General features: G+C 41.1%; 1 protein-coding gene across 6 annotated transcripts in view; it reads right to left on the bottom strand.

Moving 5' to 3' along the window:
• Positions 1 to 22816, bottom strand: part of LOC140224996 (uncharacterized) — a 251420-nt gene that overhangs the window by 159214 nt on the left and 69390 nt on the right. Inside the window, exon 2 of one of the 6 annotated variants that reach the window (XM_072302292.1) lies at positions 19110 to 19186. The exons of 4 other annotated variants lie outside the window; for them this stretch is intronic. The gene's annotated coding sequence lies outside the window, so the exon portion shown is untranslated. The remainder of the gene's footprint in view (positions 1 to 19109; positions 19187 to 22816) is intronic. One more of the 6 variants, XM_072302296.1, reaches the window with a different exon arrangement.

The raw sequence follows: 22816 nt of genomic DNA, 5'->3' as shown, positions 1-22816 counted from the left end.
GACCCAGATTTGCCGGGAGTATATCGAGTGTTGAAAGTCAGTAGAATTGAACAATGTAAATAATTGCTTTCCGAAAAAGCGTTCATAATAAAAAAACCACGAATTGAACTGTTAATAAAACTTTGGGAACACACTTCTGTAAATGTACTTGCGAGAGATAAGTAAAAAAATAGATGTACTGAGGAGAAGTGCTTCTCCACAGAGTTTGAAGAAGGGAAAAAAATGCCCAAATTTACTTACTTCCGCATTTGCGGGCAAAATCATGCAATTTCCGAACCTTTTTGCCAGGGCAAAATTAAAATGATTATGAAGGGCACTTAGATTTGTAGATAAAATATAGGACTGTTGAAAAAGGTCGCCGTTTTCAATAAATATGTTCCGAATGGAAAAAACAGTCACAAATAAAAGCAATTGCCATAGAAACTTCTTCACGAAATACACACACAACGAAGAAAACGAGGCGCTACAGACGATCCGTCCAGGCAAGTTAAAAAATTCCATGAGCCGGTGCCGTAGGTTAAGGGCCGTTCGCCAAAACTAATCGGAACTGTATGAATGAATTGCTCCTTTTCGAAATCAAACAATATCGAATTGCGAATATTATTAACAGTTAAGATAGGCTATGTCCTGTCGGTCATATCGGCGACATACAGTCGATATCATTTCAATCATCGCCCCAATGGCACGATAGTTGTTAGACGTTTACGGTTTCCCTGGTACCTTTGTTTGCTTCAGGCTGATATCGAGTAATAATAGGATGCTCCAACCAGTGGTTAAAAGCTTCTTAACGCAAAACTTAAAATTCAAATATTCAAATTTTTGAACGTTAAAGTACATTTTTTCATCGAGATAAAAGCACAAACAGTTTTGAATTATTGCTGTATCACCATGAATCCAAAAATACAAATACCAACATTAGCATTGAACTAACATAAAACAGTATGCAATTAAATAAAGTCATGACACAGGCAAATAGCCGAAAATGGCGCCGAATCCATCAACCAACGCGCGGTCTCTACACTGTACCTGTGCATGATTATCCCCGCTGGGACGTCCGGATAGCTGCTCTAGTGCAAGCCCAGCGGCGCTAAAAATTATGGCAAAAGTCTGAAGGCTCATACGTCGTTTTTCCTTAGCACGGCAGTACGCGTTTGCGCCAGCACGAAACATGGTAGAATTGAATGGTACAGGGTACGGGAGTCTCTAATTAAATCTGGCTCATCATACGACGGTATCTGTCGTTCTAGTGGCGGCAGGGTATGTCATTAGTATTCATTACGCCAATTTGCTTTGTTTATTTTGATAACGCGGCGCGGCAAAGCGGAATTCACGAAGGCGGGCCTCTAATTAGCAGCATCAGCTCACCTCTCCCAAATCAAACCAGTGAAGTTGCTCGTATACCATCTCACAACTCCAGATTTCGGAGAGGAGTGCTATTTTGGTTGTTGTCTTGTGAAAATGCAGAACAGGAAAGTTTATACACAGTAAATGCATTTCGATGGCCAAGCTACAAAATCACGTATCTCCGATTGTGACGGTGCGGACCTCCCGTCATACTTACATATATCCTCCTCGGAAACTACCCAACGAAAAGTCTTGAAAACTCCCTCAATTTTTCAGTGAAATCAAGCGCTATTGGGTTGATTGAAGCATCAGGGGCCACCGGGCCATTCATGAAATACATGACGTTCTAGGGTGGGGTGGAGGGGGGGTGTCCACTGGACAAAAATATAATAGATTTTACCATACTCTGACAAAGTGATCCGGGTATGGTAATTAACTCCAGATTGTATGGTAGCATTTACAATATTGTGGTAAGAATCACCTGAGCTATGGTGCATACTATATAATTCTCTCCATTTTCACTAAATTGTATCATTGTAAAAAATGAAGTGGACTTATAGTAGCCCTTACCATACTTTTTTTTCAGTGTCGAAGAGAGCGTTATGCAATTTTGTTTGTATGTGTCAAAGCACACAGACCTAAACCACAAATGCATTTTAGGACGGAGACAGGGATTTCAAAATTCAAAATCCAGCGTTATACATGTATGAACGGCATTTTAGCAAATTACTAACAATGCTTTTCTCGTGGCTAACAGTCATTCTGACCAGCTCGCCTTAGATAACCTGGATAGGCAATTTGTACGGCTTGGAAGTGGTAATTCTTGATTGCAGTAGCGTACTCACGTTCGTTCGTGATAAGCCCAACATTAGCGTACTACTACCTCTCTACCGACTGTCACCGGGTCTCGCACTCATTCTGACCAGTTTCCTCTCTACATCCTGATTAGGCAATATTATTAACTTGGGAGCAAAAGTAGTTGCGTTCATTAACGCGCTAGTTCAGCGTCGCTCAGATGTTGGGACTAATAAGAGGAAAGATCTGTGACGCAGAAGCAAATCAAGTCACCTCGAAAGCCAGGAAAATGAGTCCAACTTTTCAGCCTGGATGATGTTGTTTCCCACACTTTGCCGCCCCTGGAGCTTCCAATTCCATACTGGCTCTCGGAGGAAGGCAAAAGGGGTTGATTGTCTCTTTTGCTCTATTGGATCCACCATTGCTGTGACGTCAGAAGGTCGACGCCTCCACCGAGGAGAAACTGGCTCGGTCCCAAAATTCATTGCCAGGAGAAACGCACCATATAAATCGGCCCAAACGCAAGTTCTCAAATAATGCAATTCATGAACGATAAACAAAAGATGCTAACTACGGCTATTCCATTCCAAATCCAAGCTTAACAAAGGATACACGGTAGAAGCGTTGATCACGCAAGGCTGCGTGCTCGAACGCCTTTAATAATACTGCCTAATTTCGGATGGGAAATTTAAATTCCTCCCACCCCTCTAAATACTCTCTCGGAATCTTCAGAGATCCAAAAGCACGAAGAGAGGAGGAACTTACCGAAACAGGGAGCTTTGGCTTCGAGTCAAAAATTAAACGACTTTACTGCCGTGCTAAGGAAGAACGCCGTATGAACCTTCAGGCGTTGCCCAATTTCCTTTCATAAAACGCAAACTTACTGGTAAACTTATGAATATTTTCCTCCCAATTTTTCGGATAATGTTGTTGGCAATTTCACCTGAAGTTCATGAAAATTTCAAGGAAAAATATTCCTAACTTTTCTCAAAAATGAACATTTTATCGAAGGAGATTTGGCAACTCTCGAATGTTCATACGGCGCTCTTCCTTAGTGCGGCAGTTTAGTTGCCAGACTCAAATTAAGATATAAATGCAATAACTTGCAATTAAATAGCGCCTTAGGTTCTGGTTTCTTCCTTTTAGAAGAAGCACATAATTAAGTTCGCAAAGCACGTGTGTGATTTTCACACACACAAAAAAATGTACTGAAAAAGGATTATGAAAAAAAAAATGTCTCGACAGAGGGCGTGTTTGTGAACGCGGCATCGGAAATAATCCTGGAACTCCTCCCACCTCAAAACTCATGCCGAGGCGTAAATGAACGGTCACCTCTCATACTGTGACCGGCGACCATCGTTATCAGAGCCAACACGAAAAAACTCAATTCTTTACCGTGGTGAAAGAAAGAATTACTGGAAATTCGCACCAAGTGGCAACAAGAATTGTAGCGTGCGCCGATTTAATCTTGATTTTAATTGTGCTCTGATCTCTGCTCAAGATTTTTGGGTCACCTGCTGTGCTCCTGGACAGAACATGGCGTTTAGGCGACAAGACTTTTTTTCTTCTTCACTACATCCATTGCCAAAGTGCGCGGGAACCATCTATCTCTTTTGCGGTGTTTCAAAATATGTGCTGGTTTATGTTTGCATTCATTTGAAGGTCGAATGAAAGGGGAGAGGAAGCATTTCACTTCCTCGTTTTCTTTGAAAAATTTCAGATAATAATGACGATTTATATTTTTTTCGCGATATGAGAACCGCGTTCAAGTTTGAAACGCAAATGAATTTCAAAGCCACTCCTCCGCAAAGAAAACCGAGGAAAACTTGAAACAAAAAAGAAATAGAAAAACAAAAGAGATACGGTGGAAAGAGTAACAAAGCGAGATCCTCCTTTGGGAAAAATATGCATTCTTCCTGGCGCTTTGTGGCTCGGCTCATTTCCGAGGCATAAAGCTTTCGTTAAACTTTAACACAACCTGCGAAATTGAGCTTTGAACCGTTTTAATGCAACCATTCCTAGCGACGCATACGCCAGCACAAACCGACAGCCTCATCCTTTTTCCTTTTTATTTCTCGTTCGTAGTATCTACCCCTTTTTCCCTTTTTTCACTCCCGTCCGTTTCTAATTCAGACATAAAAGTCACATTTCATTCACACATAACCGTTATTTTCTCATCCCTTTCATGGGACAGGTTTTAATGTACCTATTCAAGCATAAACACCCAAAACAGAGTGAGGGTCCAGGTTGTTGCACTTAGTTTTTCTGCATCGTTCATGTTCCTTGTATTTTGAACCAAAATATGACCTGCTCTGATGCAAAAAAGAACATTGAATTTTTTTTTTTTTTTTTTTTTTAAATGGAACAAAGTTTTTTGATAAAACATTGACACATTATTTGGTTTCTAAACAAAAATGAAAGCGATAATATGCGTCGGGTCAAAAAAAAAATAAGTTCGCGATCGTAAATACAGAGTTAAGACAATACAAGAAGTTTTTTTTTTTTTTTAAATATATGTATCAAAAGGGATTTTTTGGTGGCTTTAATTCTCTATGGCAGCGTTACAAATTCGTAACGACGTATATTTTGAGTTTTTAAAAATTTAATTTTTCCTCAGCGGCGTGATTTTGCAAATTTTCATTAGTTTTTACTTTTTGTGGATTCCAAAAAAAAGTTGAAAAAAAAATAATGTACCCTATGCTTTTATGCAAGCTACAAAATAGAATAGTGTCCCCCAGAATTTGAGATCCAAAATACATTAATGCCATAGAGGGTCCCAAACTTGGCCCCTTTTGAAACATTATTTTCTTCGATAAATCTTATCCTCCAAAAATTTTAATTTGAATGTTAGTATGACAATACGGGATTGAAAATCTTCAAACAGGGAGAAGTCTGGCAAAAACAGCGAATTCGAGAGTTTCAAAATTGACAAAGGGATGAACTTCCGAGTTGAAGCCAGGAGATTTTACGCCCTGGCATGATGTTAATATAAAATCTTCTGACGGTATTTTTTATAGGTAACAAAGTAAGACTATAAGGAGCAGGATCTCAAAGGCGGAAGCGCGTTTTCAGCCAAAAGCTCAATTTTCCAAGTTTCGACTCGACGCGTCTGAAAGTGCCCCCCTGAAAAGTTTCCACTTCAAAAATGAGATTCTCTATCGCAAATTCCTCCGCAAATATTAAACTTTTCAGTTATTTTCTGTTCAAAATATGTTGTTGTTATGCTTAAAATTTTGGCAACATCATACACCAGTGGCACTGCAAGGAAAAGCCAGAATGACAGGCAGGGTAGTCCGAAGTCCTGAACCTGACATCACTCCTGTAACTTTTGAACGAATTGAGACAGAGACTTGACATTTTTGGAGTGCTTAAGTCAAAAGAAGCGACTTTTGGGACACCCCGAAATGTTAAAGGATCACCTTGTAAAGCATAGAGAGCCCTCTAAGGGTTAAAGGGATAGTGCAGGACTTTTAGATCCCTCTATATAGCGGTCTCTTGCTGCAAACATGTCTCATTGTTGCCAGATGGTGCTGAAAATAGGCACTTTCCTCCACTTAAGCCAATCTAAAGTATTTTTTTATCGCATGACCTGGCGATCTTGGTGGGTCTGTTGCACCCGAGAGATTTTCACACATAGCCTCTAGAATTCTTGGCCATGCTTAATCCCTGATTTTTCCAGATTCCTAGGGGATCATAGGTTTGGTCATCCGGTCATGAGGGACCGAGCTTTTTCCCACTACCGTGGGATTTTCTTCAGAAAAACTAAGTAATTCGCGGGTAATGCTACTACGAATGTGGATTTGTTTTCATCTTTGAGTCGAGTCTTTGATGCACGTTCAAGGATTCCCAGTTTCTGGGGAGATGAACTGATTTTTCTCCGAAAGTCCCTAAAATTTTTCATTCCCTGACGAATCTCGATTATCCTGGTTTTTTTTAGGTCCAAGACACCATAAAGAAGTAACTTTACTAAAATGAATAAATAAATAAATAAAATAAAAATATAAAAATCTGTAGTTTTAAAAGGGTATCAGCTACCAGTCATTTGGATAAACTTTCTCGCTATGCGAGCTAACATCATAATCTCGGTGAATTTAGTGAGGACGGATGTTGTTTTTAATCCTGTGAAAGGAATAGAATCGGTACCAATCGAACATTTTGTAGCTACTGGTGAAATGGGTCTAAACCCGTCTCCATTAGGTCGCAATTGGCCTGAGATCAAGCGGGAACATCCTCTGCCCAAGATGCTTGACAAAGCTGTTTGTTATAGATCTTCGCAAATTAAGCCGATTGCTTTCCAGTTCCCTGGGACTAATACCTCCACAATAGCAATTGATCCGATTTGACGAGAATCAACCCAACGACAGTAGACGATGCCTAATTTCTCTGCGTCTTTTATTTTTTAATAGGATCATTTTTGAATGTTTGTGGAGAGAAACTTTAAAATTTAGAGGGAATTCATAGAAACGCCGACATTCTGACTTACGCCGTGGAAATCCAGTAAAAATAAGGACGCGTTACGCCTAGCGAACGAAGAGCGGCGTTGTAAGAATCGGTGGGTCATCTGAAAGCATTGAAAGCGCAACTTTTGCTCTAGAATTCAATTAAAAGAGGTCATGGCATGCAAATACGGAAATATGCATCCAAGTATGGAATGGAGGCGACCAACCAGGAGCAGAAAGTGCGTCTTCTCCCGCCCCCGTCCCCGCCCCGCTCAGTTTGTTAGCGATAACTTCACGCCGCACAGTGGATCGAGTCAACACGAGAGATCGGACAGAATTTGGAAACTTTAAACGCTTATAACTCCGTTTATACAAAACTTTGAAGTTCTAAAAGTGGCTCCATTGGTTTCCTCGTGAAATTTTCTACTGGAAGCACCCCTAAAGTTGAAAATATGACGAAATAAATTTCAAAATTTGCAGTTTAAGTCAAAAATTTTATGTCCGACCTCTCTAATTGATTCGATTCACTGTGCGCCGCGCCGTTGCACAACTCCATTCCACTCACAGAGACAAAACCTCGAACCCAGATCTTCCACTTCCTATTCTGAGTCATTTTTTCCCCCAAACTTAATGCTCATTGGTCACTGCAGACTCATTATTGAAGTTGATGGAGGAAAGTCATAGACAAGAAGGACAAATGGAAACTAGAGCAATCCTTTTGGTGGTTGCAATGGAAGCAGGAAGTAAATTATAGACTAAACTAACGGCAAAACACGAGAGATCCTACAGTTCTTCCAACATTTTCGCTCTTAGTCTAAGACAACTACCCGTTTCAACCTAAAGAATCGCTCCATTTTCTTATGTCTTTTATGTCTATCGCTTTGTCTATCAATTTATACAATCAGCCCGCCGATGAATCAAGTGTCAAGCTAAAGCTCTATTTTCCATAATCACAGCAGAGGCTCAAAATGGGTTCAATATACATCAATAGGCGCAGGGCATCAACCGCTACATCACTATTCACTACTGCACCTATTGAGATCTGCACTATTCTTCGATGTTTGATTCGCGGTTGCTCATCGAGAAAGTAGGGGGGAAAAAAATCCTCTCGAAAAGAACAACATATGTATATATTTTTCTCCTAATTTCTCAGAGCATCCCGCTAGCGACTTTTTCTACAGTATCTGAGAATTTAGAAGAAAAATATTCAAGACTTTCGTAAAAAAATTGATGTTTCGTCGGAGGAAATTTTGCAGCAGCTGGATGTTCATACGGCCTTTTTCTCTCACATCACAGAATTGAATCGGTCATTCTTAAAAAGACTTAACACCAAAACTGGAAATGCGAGGAGGTCCGTAAAAATCGTTTTAAATGACTTGCTCTAAGTATCAGAGCGCTGAAACATTAAAGCAACGAGTAAATTAATCGAATTACTGATTACCCTGAAGTTTGAAATGGGTCGATGAATACAGTTTCTTCGCACTTTCATTTATGGCGAATAAGTTTTCATAAGAATGTCTGCTTCGATTGTCCACGATGTCCTCAGGAAGATCCAATCCATAGAAGGTTGAAAGCTCATGACGTAACCAAAATTCGCTCACGCACTAATGGAAGACGTCGGCGGATTGACGGAAACGAGTTCTGCCGACCGGACCAAAAAGCAAGGCTCACCAATTTTGAAAATGCAAATGAGGGGCGAGTGATGCGCGGCAAATGTGGTTTCTCCAATTTGGATTTTCTATTGTTCCGGCCGCGGCCGCCGCGGTGACATTGACACGACCGCGACCAGCGGTTCACGTTGTCTGTGGTCTGGCCCTTTGCAACAGAATCGTTGTCACACTCCTTGAAAATGATGGAAACAACGAGGAGGATGGAGGAGTTTTTGTCAAATATGTGGCGGCAGTGAAAGGCAAACCATCGCTCTGCTCTCAGGTCGAGAGTCTGTAACGGTGTCTACACACAACAGTCAACAACTTACTCGTGAGCTTACCAAGTTGTCGAGTTGATCGCTGCTGGACACCATACTGCAACTACTGCAAGTCAACTGACCAGGAGCATTGGGTAGTTTTTTTTTACACGCACAGAATGTCGTCATCAGAGACCAATTGGCTTGCATTTCGCAAAAAGGAACCAGGAGCATTCCAATGTCGCTAAGATTTTGCAACTTTCTTAACCCTGCAAATCTTAACTGATTATCTATACAAATTTTTATCTTCACTCTCAATATACTATGTCATAAATGAGAGTTGGAAATACCGTTCGGCACCAGTTGCTCTTTGAGTAGGAACAACAAACTACACGGAAAAATTGAATAACGAAATTTTGATGATGGAATTTTGAATATATTAACCGAAAGAGAAAAAGTTACAGAATTACAAGAATGAAATTAGTCACTAAAAGATGTGCCAAAAGGGCGAAAAAGGCACTACGTAGTACTACGGGTCGGGGATGGAGTAAGACCTAGATTTTAGGGCAGCGCAAGCTTTTATAGACTTGCTGACGTCACAGGTGGTGAGACAACAAGTCTACACGCTATTGGCTGGCTATAATCAGTGGAGCTATCAGCTGCAAGTTCAGTAATTAAAGTAATGGGTGATTGTAGGTGATGGCTGGGAGATTGACGTGAAAAAGACAGAAATGAACGAAATCCAGCCATCCCTAATGAGAATACTGAAATGTAATGAAAAATCGAAAATGTGAAGGAAAAATATGAGAAGGTGTTGACATACTATGAAATTCAAGAGGAAAATTATCCTTATAAAACATGAATGTTTTCATTATTTCAGTAATTTTGTTGCGAAGAATGTATGTTGCACAATCTTGGCAACATTGGAATGCTCTTGGTTCCTTTTTGCAAAATACAATCCAATTAGTTAAAGTTAAGTCCAACCAAGTAAGTAAGTAAAGTAAGTCCAGTTAAAGTAAGTCCAAGTTAAGTAAGTCCAGTTATTAGTTAAGTTTAGTCCAATTAGAAAGGTTGGAGGGAAGGGATTGAAGCGGAAATGTTAAGGTGCTCAATCCCCCAAGACTTGTGGTTTGAAAGAGAGCAGTGGAGGTTAGGAGTCGTAGAGCGCGAGGAAGTGCTGTAAAGCGACCTTTATATATATACAATCCAATTAGTTTTAGGCCGCGAATCTAAGCAATGTAATCGAGAGTAGCAGAAATTAAATGTGTGGGTCAATGCTATTTTTCGCCTAATGATTTATGAACAACTTTTTGAGCTGAAGATCAAATAAAATTTGTCTGATGACTGATGGATGTCGGAGTGAGCACTTTGCTAAGCGAGTTTTTGAAAGTTTGATAAGGATTCCTGAACCAATTGCTCAACTTTTGGTCATCAAAACTCATTGGGCGAAGTGTCGCTAGGGGCTATCTCGATTTCTGAATGGGTCCCAGAGAGCATGGCTTTATATGCAAAACCGGGCTCACGTGAAAACTGAGACATGCCCTTACGTCAGAGTAGCGACAAAATGTGAACGTTGACCTCCAAAAGTAGATTTTACACTACCAGGAAACAAGCAGCGGGAGGTTTCCAAAACACGTTATCTCTGATCGTAACTGCAATTCATCATAGATCTAAAGAAGGTTGATTTTTGACTCGATCTGAAACTATATTTTCAATAATTTCATCATGATGATCAGAAATGCCAAAAATATAATTTTGAATGAAAAAAAATATCAAATTTTGTATCCCAAAAACTAATATCTTAAGTACATCGATTTGGCTCCAGTAGCTCAACCCAGAAACCCTGAACCAACAGGTGACCTTGGCGCGATTTTCACTACTTTTTACGTTTGGAAAACCTGCAAAAAACTATTATAGGCTATGTCAGTTTTTAAGTTCTTCTTGAAGCTCATGGCGATTGTTACAATAAAATCCGATTTGCTAAATGCATACAAACGGATGCAGTCACCCGATGTTTGTTGGACCCTATCTTTGCCAGTGACAATCATACTCAGAGGATATGACCGCTAGAATTACACTTACCGCCTTACGTACTGTTTTTCGTGTTAAATTTTCACGAGGATATTATGTAAACCGTTGAGTATGTCCGTTATTCAGATCTTGTCGAGCCGGGCCCATTATTGCATTTTACAGGCTCATCTCGGCTGAAACATTGTATTCTGCGTTATGCAATCTATTATCAACTTCCTCCTCCGAAGAAGACAAGTAACAATAGAATTGATTTTATTGACAGGCCCATCTCTGCAAACGCTCAGAAACGCTTGGTAGAAATGCGCCATCTTAGCCAGATTTCTCTCAATGCGATCCCTTTCTACAACTGAACATAGTTATGGCTTTGAATTTTTCAGTACTCTGAAAAGGAAACTCTCGGGGCGTGGGGTTTCAACGAAGTGATAATCCTCGCAGCAGTGGCGAGGCGTCAATGATCGATTATCGATATTTCACCATTTAAAGCTATGGTAAAGAATCGATTATTAAGGTGTTGGTCGCGAACACACTGTTGATCGATCCTTTTCATGAGTTCATATGGAAGATCGATCAATACATCGCAAAGTACGCCAAGTACGTATAGTTTTTTAAATAAGAGAAAAATTATAAAAATTTATTTAAAAGTGAGAAAATGCACCGCCTAGTGACGTCATCTGGCGGCATTTCCCATTTAAACACATATATTTTAGCAGATTAGATCACTTTGTCACATCTTCTCCAATAATTGTTCAATTCATGAATTAAGGGCGAACTGAATACAAGGGTGTTCAGTTCACTCAGTAGTTTCCACTTAAACACGAAATTCATCAAATTTCAGACACCTGTAAATTCTCTACTGAGGGATTCAATTTTCTTCATATTTTCCTGATGACACAAAATTTGCTGATATTTTCCAGTTTTTCGGGTTTTACTGACGGTAGGCAACCTTCTGTTAAAGGAAGAGCTATAGATATGCGTGAATGCGGGAGGTTGACCGATGCGCGGCAACAAAGGCCGTGTTGAGCGCGAGCGCGCGAGCCGCGGCTACGACGAACCTATGAAACGGAAACAATAGGGATTCATCTTGACCTTGCGGCCATCACGCGCACTTTCACCTCTGCAGACGCCACCCGCGGGACACGGGCAGCGTCGCGTCGCCGTCGTGACGCGCAAGACGGCCGATTTTCGGTCACAGGCGCGTCGTCGGCGTCGCGGCGCCGCCACCAGTTGGTCAGCCGCGCCGCCGCCGCACAAGTGCATCGAGTCCATCAGAGAGCTCGCAAATGAATCAGTTGACTAAAACTGCAAAATCTGATGTCTAATCCGTCAAATCTTTTATTTAAATGGGCAAGCAATTTAGCAATGGACCACTAGACAAGGTACGAATTTCAGCATTCTGAGACATGTTTCTTAACTAAAATTTTACGTAAAATACGACGCGCACAACGAAAATTGCCGAAATCAACTCCTTCCAAAGATATTTAATGATTCTTGATGCGTGAATTCAAACCACCCGCTCTTGAAAACTCAATGCTCTGCGTGATTCACATCGTGCGCTAAACGTAATCATGACAGTCTCTGCGATATAAAATTCTGGCAGCCTCAATCTTGACGCTTTGGCTCAGCTGTAGCAAATTGCTTACAGTTTGAACAACACATGGTGGGAAATGAACAATACTCGATTGAGAAGCGTGTTGAAACCGTTGTAGTGCGCGATTTGACTCACGTGGAGCTTTGAGTTTCTTGTCAGCGGGCAGTTCAAATTCCTCGTAACCAATGTGAAAAAAAACCGTTGATATCTTCGTTTGGAGTTTGTTCCATTAGTCATCGTCGCCGAATCGTGCTCTACGTGAAATTCTGGTTAAGAAACATGTATCAGAATGCTTAAATTCGTACCTTGTCTAGTGGTCGATTGGAAGAAAATTTCACGAGGGGACCAATGGAAGGATTTTGAAAATCTCAAAGTTTTGATTGAACGGAGTTGTAAGTGTTTAAAGTTCCTAAAATGTGTCCGACCTCTCCCATATTCTGGATCCACTGTGCGGCGCGGCGGCGGTTGCCGGTTGCCGGGCGGTCGTGGCTCGGGCAGCGACCTCCTACGCGCAGTCCCGCTATGCCGCGCCGCTGTCACCTGGCCCATTCAAGGATCGCGCGCCGCGTCCTCCGCTGGGAAAGCTTCGCTCGCATTTCCAATCAATCCGCGGTCGGCCGATTATGCTGTAAGAACAGGACATGCTGTAATCGATTACACCGGGGAAAAAAGTTCGCTCTCCTGAACGCTAATCTAGGATTCCGCGCAAGGTCTAAAAAATTATATGAGGATTGCGCGAAAAAGCCACAAGGATCCCACGAATAGAAACCTTATCATCTGCTACAGGAACGCGCCAATTTAAAATGAAGTTAACTTTAGGTACAAGTTTGGAAAAAAATGAAACGCTTGGAAATTAAACGCATTTGTATGTTAACGCTAGTTTAGGTTATTTTCTTGACATGTCATCGAAGTCTTACCTTCTGATGATAATTCAAGTGAAAAGATTGAATAATGGTCGTGGGCATAAAGAACTTTTTAAACAATTTGAACAAACAATGAAAGCTCTCTATAAAAGGTTAAAATTACTTTTTTAAAACTCACCACCTCCACTTAATGTAAATTTATTTTATAAAGAACTTTCCTTACTTTTTTCGGAAAAAATATTTAATCGGGAGAAGCGAGGCAACGTTGGAATGCTCACGGCGTCGAAACACAGCATGGGCCGTTTAAGCTCTATTATTCGATGCTGCGATTATTCTAACGCGAGTTCGAATAGTCGCTCTGATTGTGAGCACAGTGCGGCGGGGTTGAACGTCCATTAGCGCCAGCAAGACTTTGGGAATAATTCACGCATTGCGCCAAACAGTGCGGCCACGGTCGGCATAAAGCCCATATTAGCGCCTACAAGACTGCATGAATACTTCTCGCATTGCGCCAAACGCGGTGCAGTCGGTCAGATGGTGTGAAGCGCGTATGGTGGCGTATATTAGCGCTCGTAAGACTGCAGGAATGCTGTAGGACTACGTGTCATCAATCTTGACTCTGTGCTCCAGTTCTTACCAAAATTAAAGGGAAAATATGTATCCTCATTGTAACGATTCCGAAACTCGGATGATATTTAATTTGTTCTTGGTTACACTGAAAGAAAATACAACGAACGAAAATATCGCGGCGAATTTTCGATACTTTATTTGAAATATGTATCATTTCAGTAAATTCGCGGAAACTTTTCAGAAAAACTGTGTGTAGCTTTTTAAAACATTTATTAAAACTAAAAATTAAGAAAGTGGTGCGTAACGATAATTGCAGTAAAAAATATACGCTTTCTTTCGGGTGCACCCGTCGAGCTTCGAATCCATTTTATCTCTTAAAGAACTTGAATATGGTTGTTCTACGATTTTTTACGTGTAGTTTTTTTTTCGTGGTTAGCGGTGGGCATAGCGGCCACAGGACCCTTGTTCACTATTTAAATATCTATGAAGGCTCTGCGGGCCATTCGTGCTGCGAGGGCTATCCATCGAAGAGAGGCATGCCCGTACCCGTAAGTAAGGAGGGAATGAAGAGTCCTCATCCGCAATGTAGTTATCTACCACAAACTACTGAGGTTGTCAGATTGACGCTTATTCGCTGATATCGAATATTCGCGGAAACGTGTGAGTTTTGAGTACGAGAAAAATTGGCGCAATCCTATGCATCTGCAAAAAGGTGAAAGAGGGGGCATTCGCGCACTCCTTTCGCAGCCCTACTCAATGACAGAGACAATATATTTTAGAGACGCCACACCAGTAGAGTTTATCTTTATAGACCTTAGTACCTTCAGGAGTCGCACAATGACAGCGGAGAAGCTCAATTTGTTTCAAGCTCAATTCGTTTCTTTTTTAATTCTCCTTTTTGTCCGGTTGAAAATGCAGCTGAGATGCTGCGAAACGTCCCGGATTTTTAATTTTATGTTTTTATTCTTGCGGCCTTAGTCCTATTTTAGGTTTAGTTTGTTTTATGGACAGAGTATGTCCACACTGAAGGTTCCATTCGTGATTGGCTCAGTCATCTTAGGCTTCATATGGAGCTCCTGCACTGCCGTGCTAAGGAAGAACGTTGGATGAACATTCGAGAGCTGCCAAATTTTCCATGATAAAACATGTATTTTTGACAACATTCATGCATATTTTTCATTGGAATTTTCAGACATTTTAGATTAAATTGCGTACAAAATTGTCTGATAATTTTGGGAAATAACATTCACAATTTTCCCAGTAAATTCGATTTTTATCGGAGGAAACTTGGCAGCGTCTGAGAGTTCATACGGCGTTCTTCCTTAGCACGGCAGTGCAGCTCTTGGCGAGTCAAGAGCCGAGGGTGCCCGAGAGTGAGACTCGAGAGAAAGATCGGATTCCGCCGTGCGCTCGGGGAGACGGCGCGATGCTTGAAGTATGCCTACAGTTTTGCAGGCGCTTCTCGCGATCGTTTTACGCGCCAAGTTAAAAGTTTCGGAAATTTTCTTCCGAAAAATGGGGTCCCTTTTCACACAGATCCAGTCACGATACTAATGAAGCAAAAAAAACTTTCTCGCATTTCCGCAACAATGAGAGAGAGACTCCGCTGACTCAGAGACTTTAACGGAGGCGTAGAAAAGTTGATGGGACGGAAGGCGGGACTAAACTATTTCGATTTTCCGGTAGATATAAAATTGCGTGAGCGAGCGGGTATTTCGCAAGGGTGTTTTCAAGAATTCCTCGATAAAATACGGGCTAGGATTTGGAGAGACAACGCGGAACTTTAGAAGAGTGACTCGGCTAGCACCGCGTATGAGCCGAAGCGCCCCTCCATCCTGCTACCTACGGTTCTTATCGATACCCTACCTTCCCTTATTTAAGCACGCTGTTGATTTCATTTGGTAAATCGATGTATAATGTTAAATCGATCGGAAGGTGAAAACGTGAACCGCGATCTACAACGACTCGATCGACACCCATAAATGGATCGATAAAACTAGTAGATTGATCGACCAGTCCGTGAATCGATCGAAGAACTGGTGAATCAATAGACAAACTTAAAAATCAATTGAATTTTTGTCTCTCTGTCGAATCAATGTCGATCGGTTCGGATGTTAAATTTTTAATCCGCTCATGTCTAACCAAACAAAACCGCTGTCTAAAGAGGACCCGGAAAGCACATGTTTATTAACTGGCTAGGGAGAGTCGCGAGGCGTGCTCTCAGTGGTTATTATAGGCGGTGGCAATTTTGCAACGTGGCAACGCAATTTTCCACCGTTTAGATCCATTAAAAATATCGATTGTTGGCGAGGCAAGTTCCTTCACCAAGAATCGATTGTTTTACATACATTTAAACGGAGGGAAAACAGTGTTGCCAACTTTCAAGAATCACCACTTTGGACAACACTGCCGTGCAAAGAAAGAACGCCGTATGAACATTCGAGAGTTGCCAAATTTCCTTTAATAAAATGTTTGTTTGTTCATGAGGAATGTTATGAAGATTTTTCCTTGAAATTTTCAGGAATGTTGGGTGGAATTGGGAACGAAATTATCTGAGGAATTTGAAGGAAAATATTCATAAGTTCACCAGGAAATTCGTGTTTTATCGAAGGAAATTTGGCAATGCTGAAGGTTCATACGGTATTTTTCCTTAGCAATGCAGTATAGGATAGAAGGCATGAAGCAATTAAGCTCTCTTTTAAAGACGGCAACGTTTGCCACTGAGGTTTTCTCAACATTTGAAGTGGGTGTAACTGAAGAGCAAAGAATGGAAATCGTGAGCAACGACCGCGAGGCATAAAGGCGACTGTCCCCAACTTGGATGTTGACTTGTCGTCGCTCCTTTGGCAAAACCGCGTATCTGGATTTCCTCAAAGTCCCCAAAAGCATGGATTTACACGTAAAATAGAGCTGGCGTGGAAATGGAGATACGCCCTTACGTCAGAGGGCCGCCGTTGTCAGCGTCACCGCAAAAGGCAGCATTTCACTACGAGGATTGCCTCAGCCTTCAACCAGCAAAGAGGCAACTGAAGACATTATTGAGGCTTTATTCTATTGTAACGTCCTATGATCCGCTCCGCTTGATTCAAAGAGAGTTCCTGTCGTCGCATATTTAACGCTTCAATTTTTCTCGCTGATATTAAGGTGAATCTACAGCGGTACGTAGTAAGACATTTTTCCGTGCAGGGAGCGCCACCGCTGTGTTTTGATTTCTTGGTCCACGCTATTCGAGTCCGTACAGTCCCACGTGAGTCCTTGAGCTTTTATGAAAGTTAAAGGAATTTCTGTTAAAATCGAAGAGTCATAAGTTCTAGCGATTATTTCTCTTCCTATTGACACTAAAAACGACGTAAAAAGTAATTTCTGAAGCTCTGAAACTTGATCCAAGAAAAAATTAGGGTTAAGCATGATGACCTTGATGCAACCAATCGCGATTGATCGCTCTCAGCAGCAGTTCTAGATATCTCTCTCCCACTGTGGGCTATCTCGCTCGCACTTACAGATATCCCATAGGAGAAACTGGGATCAAGTTATAGCTTTTATTATCAAACTTTCAAAGCTCGCGTTTGTTTCTACGCATTCCAGACGTATGCTGCTAGAACTTATGAGTCTTAGAATTTAATATATCTATTGTTATATCCAAATAATCACTTATTTCGGAGCCGGATTTTATCAGCGTAGGTGCGTCTCAGGGAGAACTATAAAAGAGGCCAGGTATCCTGTGCGTAACAATACTTGTGAAGATTTTAGGATGAAAAAACGATGCAATGTGGCCATTTTTCAACTGATATATATCGAAAAAAATTTCCCAGAGTACCTTTTTAGTAGGATGCGGACCTGTGTTATGGGTCGATTTTTCAGCGTTATGTATTTCATGAAGGATCGTTACTCAAGAAATATTCTCCGAAGCGCAAGATTAAAACCCCGAGCTGTATTTGGACTGACGCACACTGTGGTATTGGACCTGAAAAGCTGGCCAAAACTATTTATCACCAGATATCGCCGAGTTTTAAAAATATTTTACAATCAGTACTTCTTCTTAAGTGATAATATGCACAAATTAACCACCTAACACATCATATGACAATTTGCGGAGAGTTTAAAGAGGGTGCAAGAAGCCCTCCAAAAAGCCTTTAAAAGGACGCAAAGTATCTGACTAAAGCGGTGCATTTAGACGAGTTTCTCCTTCACCTATGGTCTACTTTTCGAAATAAGGACTTTCTATTACCTCAGTTATGGTTTTTTTTAAAAAAACAGCGTATGTCACCTCAACATTTTTGACGAAACAGCCGATCTCTCACATTAAGGAGTAATTGTACATTTCTCAAAAAAATTAATATGAATCATTCTAGATTTTAGATTTTTGACAGTTTTGAATCAAAATTAGTGCTAGTATGAAAGTGCCGGGACCTCCTTATGATGATTTGAGGTTAAATTATAAGATGAAAATGAGTTTTATCATAATAAAAACCATTGTAAGGGCAGAATGCACCTGTGAAAATGATTCATTTTGATGGGTTCCTTCCTAACCCATGGTCCACATCTCAAAGTGAGGGCACATCACTGCAAAATTCGTAACAAAACCACATATCTCACTTTTACGAGGCTTCAAATGTGCCTCTCAGCGTAATTTCATGGTGCCAGAGGGCCACTTTTAAAGCCCCACCCCGCGGCCGCATGGACTCAAATTTGTCTGTCAAAGTAAAACATGGCATAAATATGTCTATACTCAAGGATAATGCACGAAGAGATTGTTAGATAACGGATTAAACACTTTTGAAAGACTTTAAAGTGACCCTCCCATCCGCTTTCAAATTATTTTTTTCATCCCTCTTTCTAGGGTGCAGGGGCCAGAGAAACAGGTTGCGTGACCAAATGTCACCCAATTTGGTACTAAATGGGTCAGAGTTGTTGGAAAAATACAGTTTCAGTCGTTAGTATTGACATAATTTTTCCCATTCATGTTTGTGAAAATCGCTCAAAAGTCCATCTTTAAGGTCAAAAATTTCAATTTCCTCAGTTTTCCTCAGTCTGTCACCCCTGAATCCTGAAAATACCCACTTTGGACTATAACATTCCGCCTTAAACTGCTTGAGCGCAGTTGAGCGCAAAAAGAAATCGGACCTTGAATTTCGAAAAAAACGTTTACTTTTACGTCACTTTTCAACCTCCTGTGAAAATCACTAAAAAAGGAAATTTCGAAAATACTGTGGTTAGTTGTGCAGAATATACCCCTAAGAATGTGTTGCATATCGCCGAAGTTCCCTTTTATGGCCGCACAGTTGAAGTAAACTGATCGACGAGTAGCGCGCCAAAACATATCAAAATAATCGCTGAGAATTAGATAACTTCGTGGTCTCTTCGCGGGAAATTGAGCCACTCGAAAAATTGTACATACATGTCTACCAGGGTAAAAAACAGTGTAGATTTCGAATATCATATTGGTTTTCCGATAAAAAAAAAATTTAAAATTGAGGTTTTGGCCAGGTTTTTCGGTCAAATACCACAGTGTGTGACGGTTCTAAAGAGTGGCATGGTTCTAAACAGTAAACGTAGCATATCGGTTGACTTACGTCATACGGAAATTCCTATTGGCTGACTTACGTCATAAGGAAACTCCTATTGGCTGATAATCAAGGCCGCAACTCACCTGAAACAATTCAATAAAAGAATAGCATGAAAATCTGCAAGAGAATACTTTCATAAAACAAATGGCTAATAAAAATAAAAGCAACAAACAGCATATCACTAGTAAAAATTGGCAGTAGAAATCTGTGTTCCAAAATACCATAGACCTACAGCCGGCTGTAAGATTTCCAATAGCTTTTATAGCCGGCTACACAATTTCTTATAGCCTTCTATAGCCGATGACGATTAAGCAACAGCCAGACGATAAAGTGTATGCTAAACGTTACTAATTACGGATGCTAGGACTAAGTGAGTTTTTGGACTACTGCTCTCTTTTTGGGCCGTAGTATCTTGATTTATTTTGCGAGGAAAGCTCCGTACTTTTGATGGATGCCTGCCATACCTCATATATTAGACCGCCTTTAGTCTCGTATGATACTGTGCATTACCTCTGGTCTGGTGTGAAATAGTTGCTTCAAGCGCCGTGGCGCACTGCGGCGCGGCAGGCGGGCAGCCAGCGCGGAACGCGTATTGGCGCCTACAAACCTAACAGGGATACTTCACGCGTTGCGCAATGCGTGAAGTATCCCTGTTAGGTTTGTAGGCGCCAGTGCGTCGCCGCTCCGCTTTGTGTTAGGCTCTAATATTTAATCTGGCGGAGTCAGCGTTATTCAACTCATGATTTTGAAAGGTTTGCACATCCTGTATGGATTATTCTCATTTTAATTGATGAAAAAAATATGTATTAAAGGAAAATATAATGTGTGTTTTGTAAATATTAAGGTGGTTCCGTATCAAACTTAATGATTTCCAAAGCACACAAATTTCTGCACAATTTCTTATAGCCTTTTATAATCGATGGCGATAAAGTGTAAAGCCCGGCGATAGGAACTATAGCCCGGCTGCATACTTTTTTATAGCTTCGTATAGCCCGACCGTATGATTTTCTCCGCATTCTACAGCCAGCTATATGATTTTCTGTAGCCTTCTTTAGCCGGCTATAAGAATTCCTATGGTATTTTGAAACGCAGCTCTTATCGCCAATTTTTACCAGGGATTTCAGCAACTTATGCAGTCAACCAACGGTTCAAATGGCGCGAATATTTGCTCAAATCATTTGATCCAGCCAGGGCAGGGCAACATTAGAAACTTTTCCGAGAAATTTAATTTTAAACTGCTGTCAGACCAACGGGTGAATGATATTGCATTTACAGAGAGCCAAATGTAATTAAAACATCACGCCAATCCTACTCTTATCTCTCTTCTCCATGTTTTTCTCTTTCAATTTCTCTCGACCACCTTGTCCGCTTCTCTTGTGAAGAAGACATTACTTCCCTCCAAAGAATTAACGAATGGGTGTCACTTGCAAATAATTTCGAATAAATCCATCCGCTTAAATTATTTCGGGAGAGTATTTCAAACGTAAAATTTACTATTTGTCATGCGTAATATACCGAGGGGGAAGGGGGGTGGGCGGTGGGGGCAAAAAAACACACCTTTGGGGTAACAACTTACTTTCCTTCCGGCAACATGAATGATTTTTATCGCGGTCGAAGCAATCAGGCAGTGGCGAGGTGTGAATTATCGACTACCGAAATTTCCCCATTTGAAGCTATGGTGAAGAATCGATTATTAAGGTGTTCCTTGCCCACACTTCATCAATCCTTTTCTATAGGTTTAAATGGCAGATCAATCGATGTATTGGAAAGCAAGCCACGCCACTGCATTCAGGATGAAACTATTTGTAACCAGAAAATTAAAATTATAATTACGAACGGAAAAGTTGCGGCTGGAGCTGGAACTCACTACTCTGCCGTGCGAAGTTAAAACGTCGTATATGCACTCGAATACTCCCAAATTTTCTCTTTGAAAATATTTATTTTTGAAGAAAGTTATGAATCTTCAGAATTCTTAGATTAAATTACGAATGAATTATTTTGAGAAATCGGATGAGAAATATTAAAAAAATATCCTGAATTTTAGAAGGAGATTCGGCTACGCCTAATAGCTTAGAAGACGTTCTTGCTGAATACGGCAGTATACCATGAGCATTGTAAAAGCAACGGTTCTTTTTCTATGTGTGTGCGTGAGGCCTACTGCGAACAAAGCGCGAGAATTTCCTCTGATCTTCAATAACGTGGCATATCAACGCGTTAGACGTCAAAATTCAAATTCGAGGTGCCCGTAATGCACCAAGTTTGCCTAGCCTCCACGGCGCGGCGCAACTCAGAGCAGCCAACGACAATTAACTCGAGCAAGCAAGAGGCTGCATTATTTGCGGACGGGTGAATATAACCAGGGCTGCCGCGCATCCCCAAGAAAATACCCTAATACATGACTGCCGTGATAAGGAAGAACGCCGCATGAGCAATCAAATATCGCCAAGTTTCTTTTGATAAGATACGAATTTATTAGAAAACTTATGAATATTTTGATTCCAATTTTTCAGATAATGTTGCTTGGAATTTTGCCTGAAAGTTCCTGAAAATTTCAAGGACAAATAGACCGCGTTAAACAAAAAGGAACCAAAGCCACATCAGCTATTGTCAAATTTAACAGGGAAATTTCATTTTTAACGAGAGAACGTCTGCACGGATTCCTTTGAAACTTTTAAGGAATTTGCTTTGTATTGTGGAGAAAATTCACTGAAATTTGCACAAAAATCCGCACAACTGTTTTCATGTAAAAAATTAAATTGCCCGATTAAATTTGCGATAGCCAAATTGGCGATCGTGTGGATTGGTTCATTTCTATTTAACGCGGTCCGAATATGCCTAACTTCCCTTCAAAATAAACATTTTATCGGAGGAAATTTGCCAACTGTCGGCCTCCTATGGTGTAGTGGATGTAGCGCTTGCTCTATAATCGGGAGGTCCCGGGTTCGATTCCCGGCCAGGCAACCCGAGTTTGATGGTCTCAAATAATGGTTGCCTGGGGCTGGTTCAGTAGGGACGGAGGGGGGATGGGACTTAAAGCGTGGGATTAGCCCTTGTGGGCTATTTGAAGTAGTAAAAAAAAAAAAAAAAAAAAAAAAAAAAAAAAAAAACTCTCGAATGTTGATACGGCGTTTTTCCTTAGGACGGGAGATGAAGCAAAACGGTTATATCCGCAACTATGCAACAACGGGCATTAATAAGGGGATGAATTCAACACCCGATCCAAAACTGTAGCGAATGCAAATCGAATTATTACACACGGTTGGTGCGTAGCCAGATTGCACTGCGTCGTCCTGGACTCGACCGTATCGGGTGACTTTTCGTGGCGAGAGTTGACAACCGAGTCGGAAGTTCCGCTTCCTGTTGCCGCTGTCGGCCAGACGCATATTTGCGCCTTCAATCCTTCGCATAGGCAATTTATCATACTCTGTGGACACCGTGCCTCGGCGCGGCCGGCGCGGCGCGCCGGGTTCCGGAAAGCTGAGGAGACCGCGATTGCAATTATCATAGTCCCCGTGGGTTTCCTATCGACTTCCCCTTCATTTATCCTCATGCTAATCTACTCCGTTTATTCCTCAAACTTCAGCTGCTCTTCTTTAGTTCTCCTATCGTTTTGGATCTGTGGAAGGCAATCAGTCAAATCAGGCATTTTATCAAATGCCCAGGCCGATAGTCAAATTTTGACGCTTTACGGAATTCTGTAAATTAATGGCGAG

This window comes from Bemisia tabaci, chromosome 7 (assembly GCF_918797505.1).
Source record: "Bemisia tabaci chromosome 7, PGI_BMITA_v3".
Classification (NCBI taxonomy): domain Eukaryota; kingdom Metazoa; phylum Arthropoda; class Insecta; order Hemiptera; family Aleyrodidae; genus Bemisia; species Bemisia tabaci.
The sequence above is the reverse complement of the archived record's forward strand: the minus strand, read 5'-3'. Positions and strand labels throughout refer to the sequence as shown.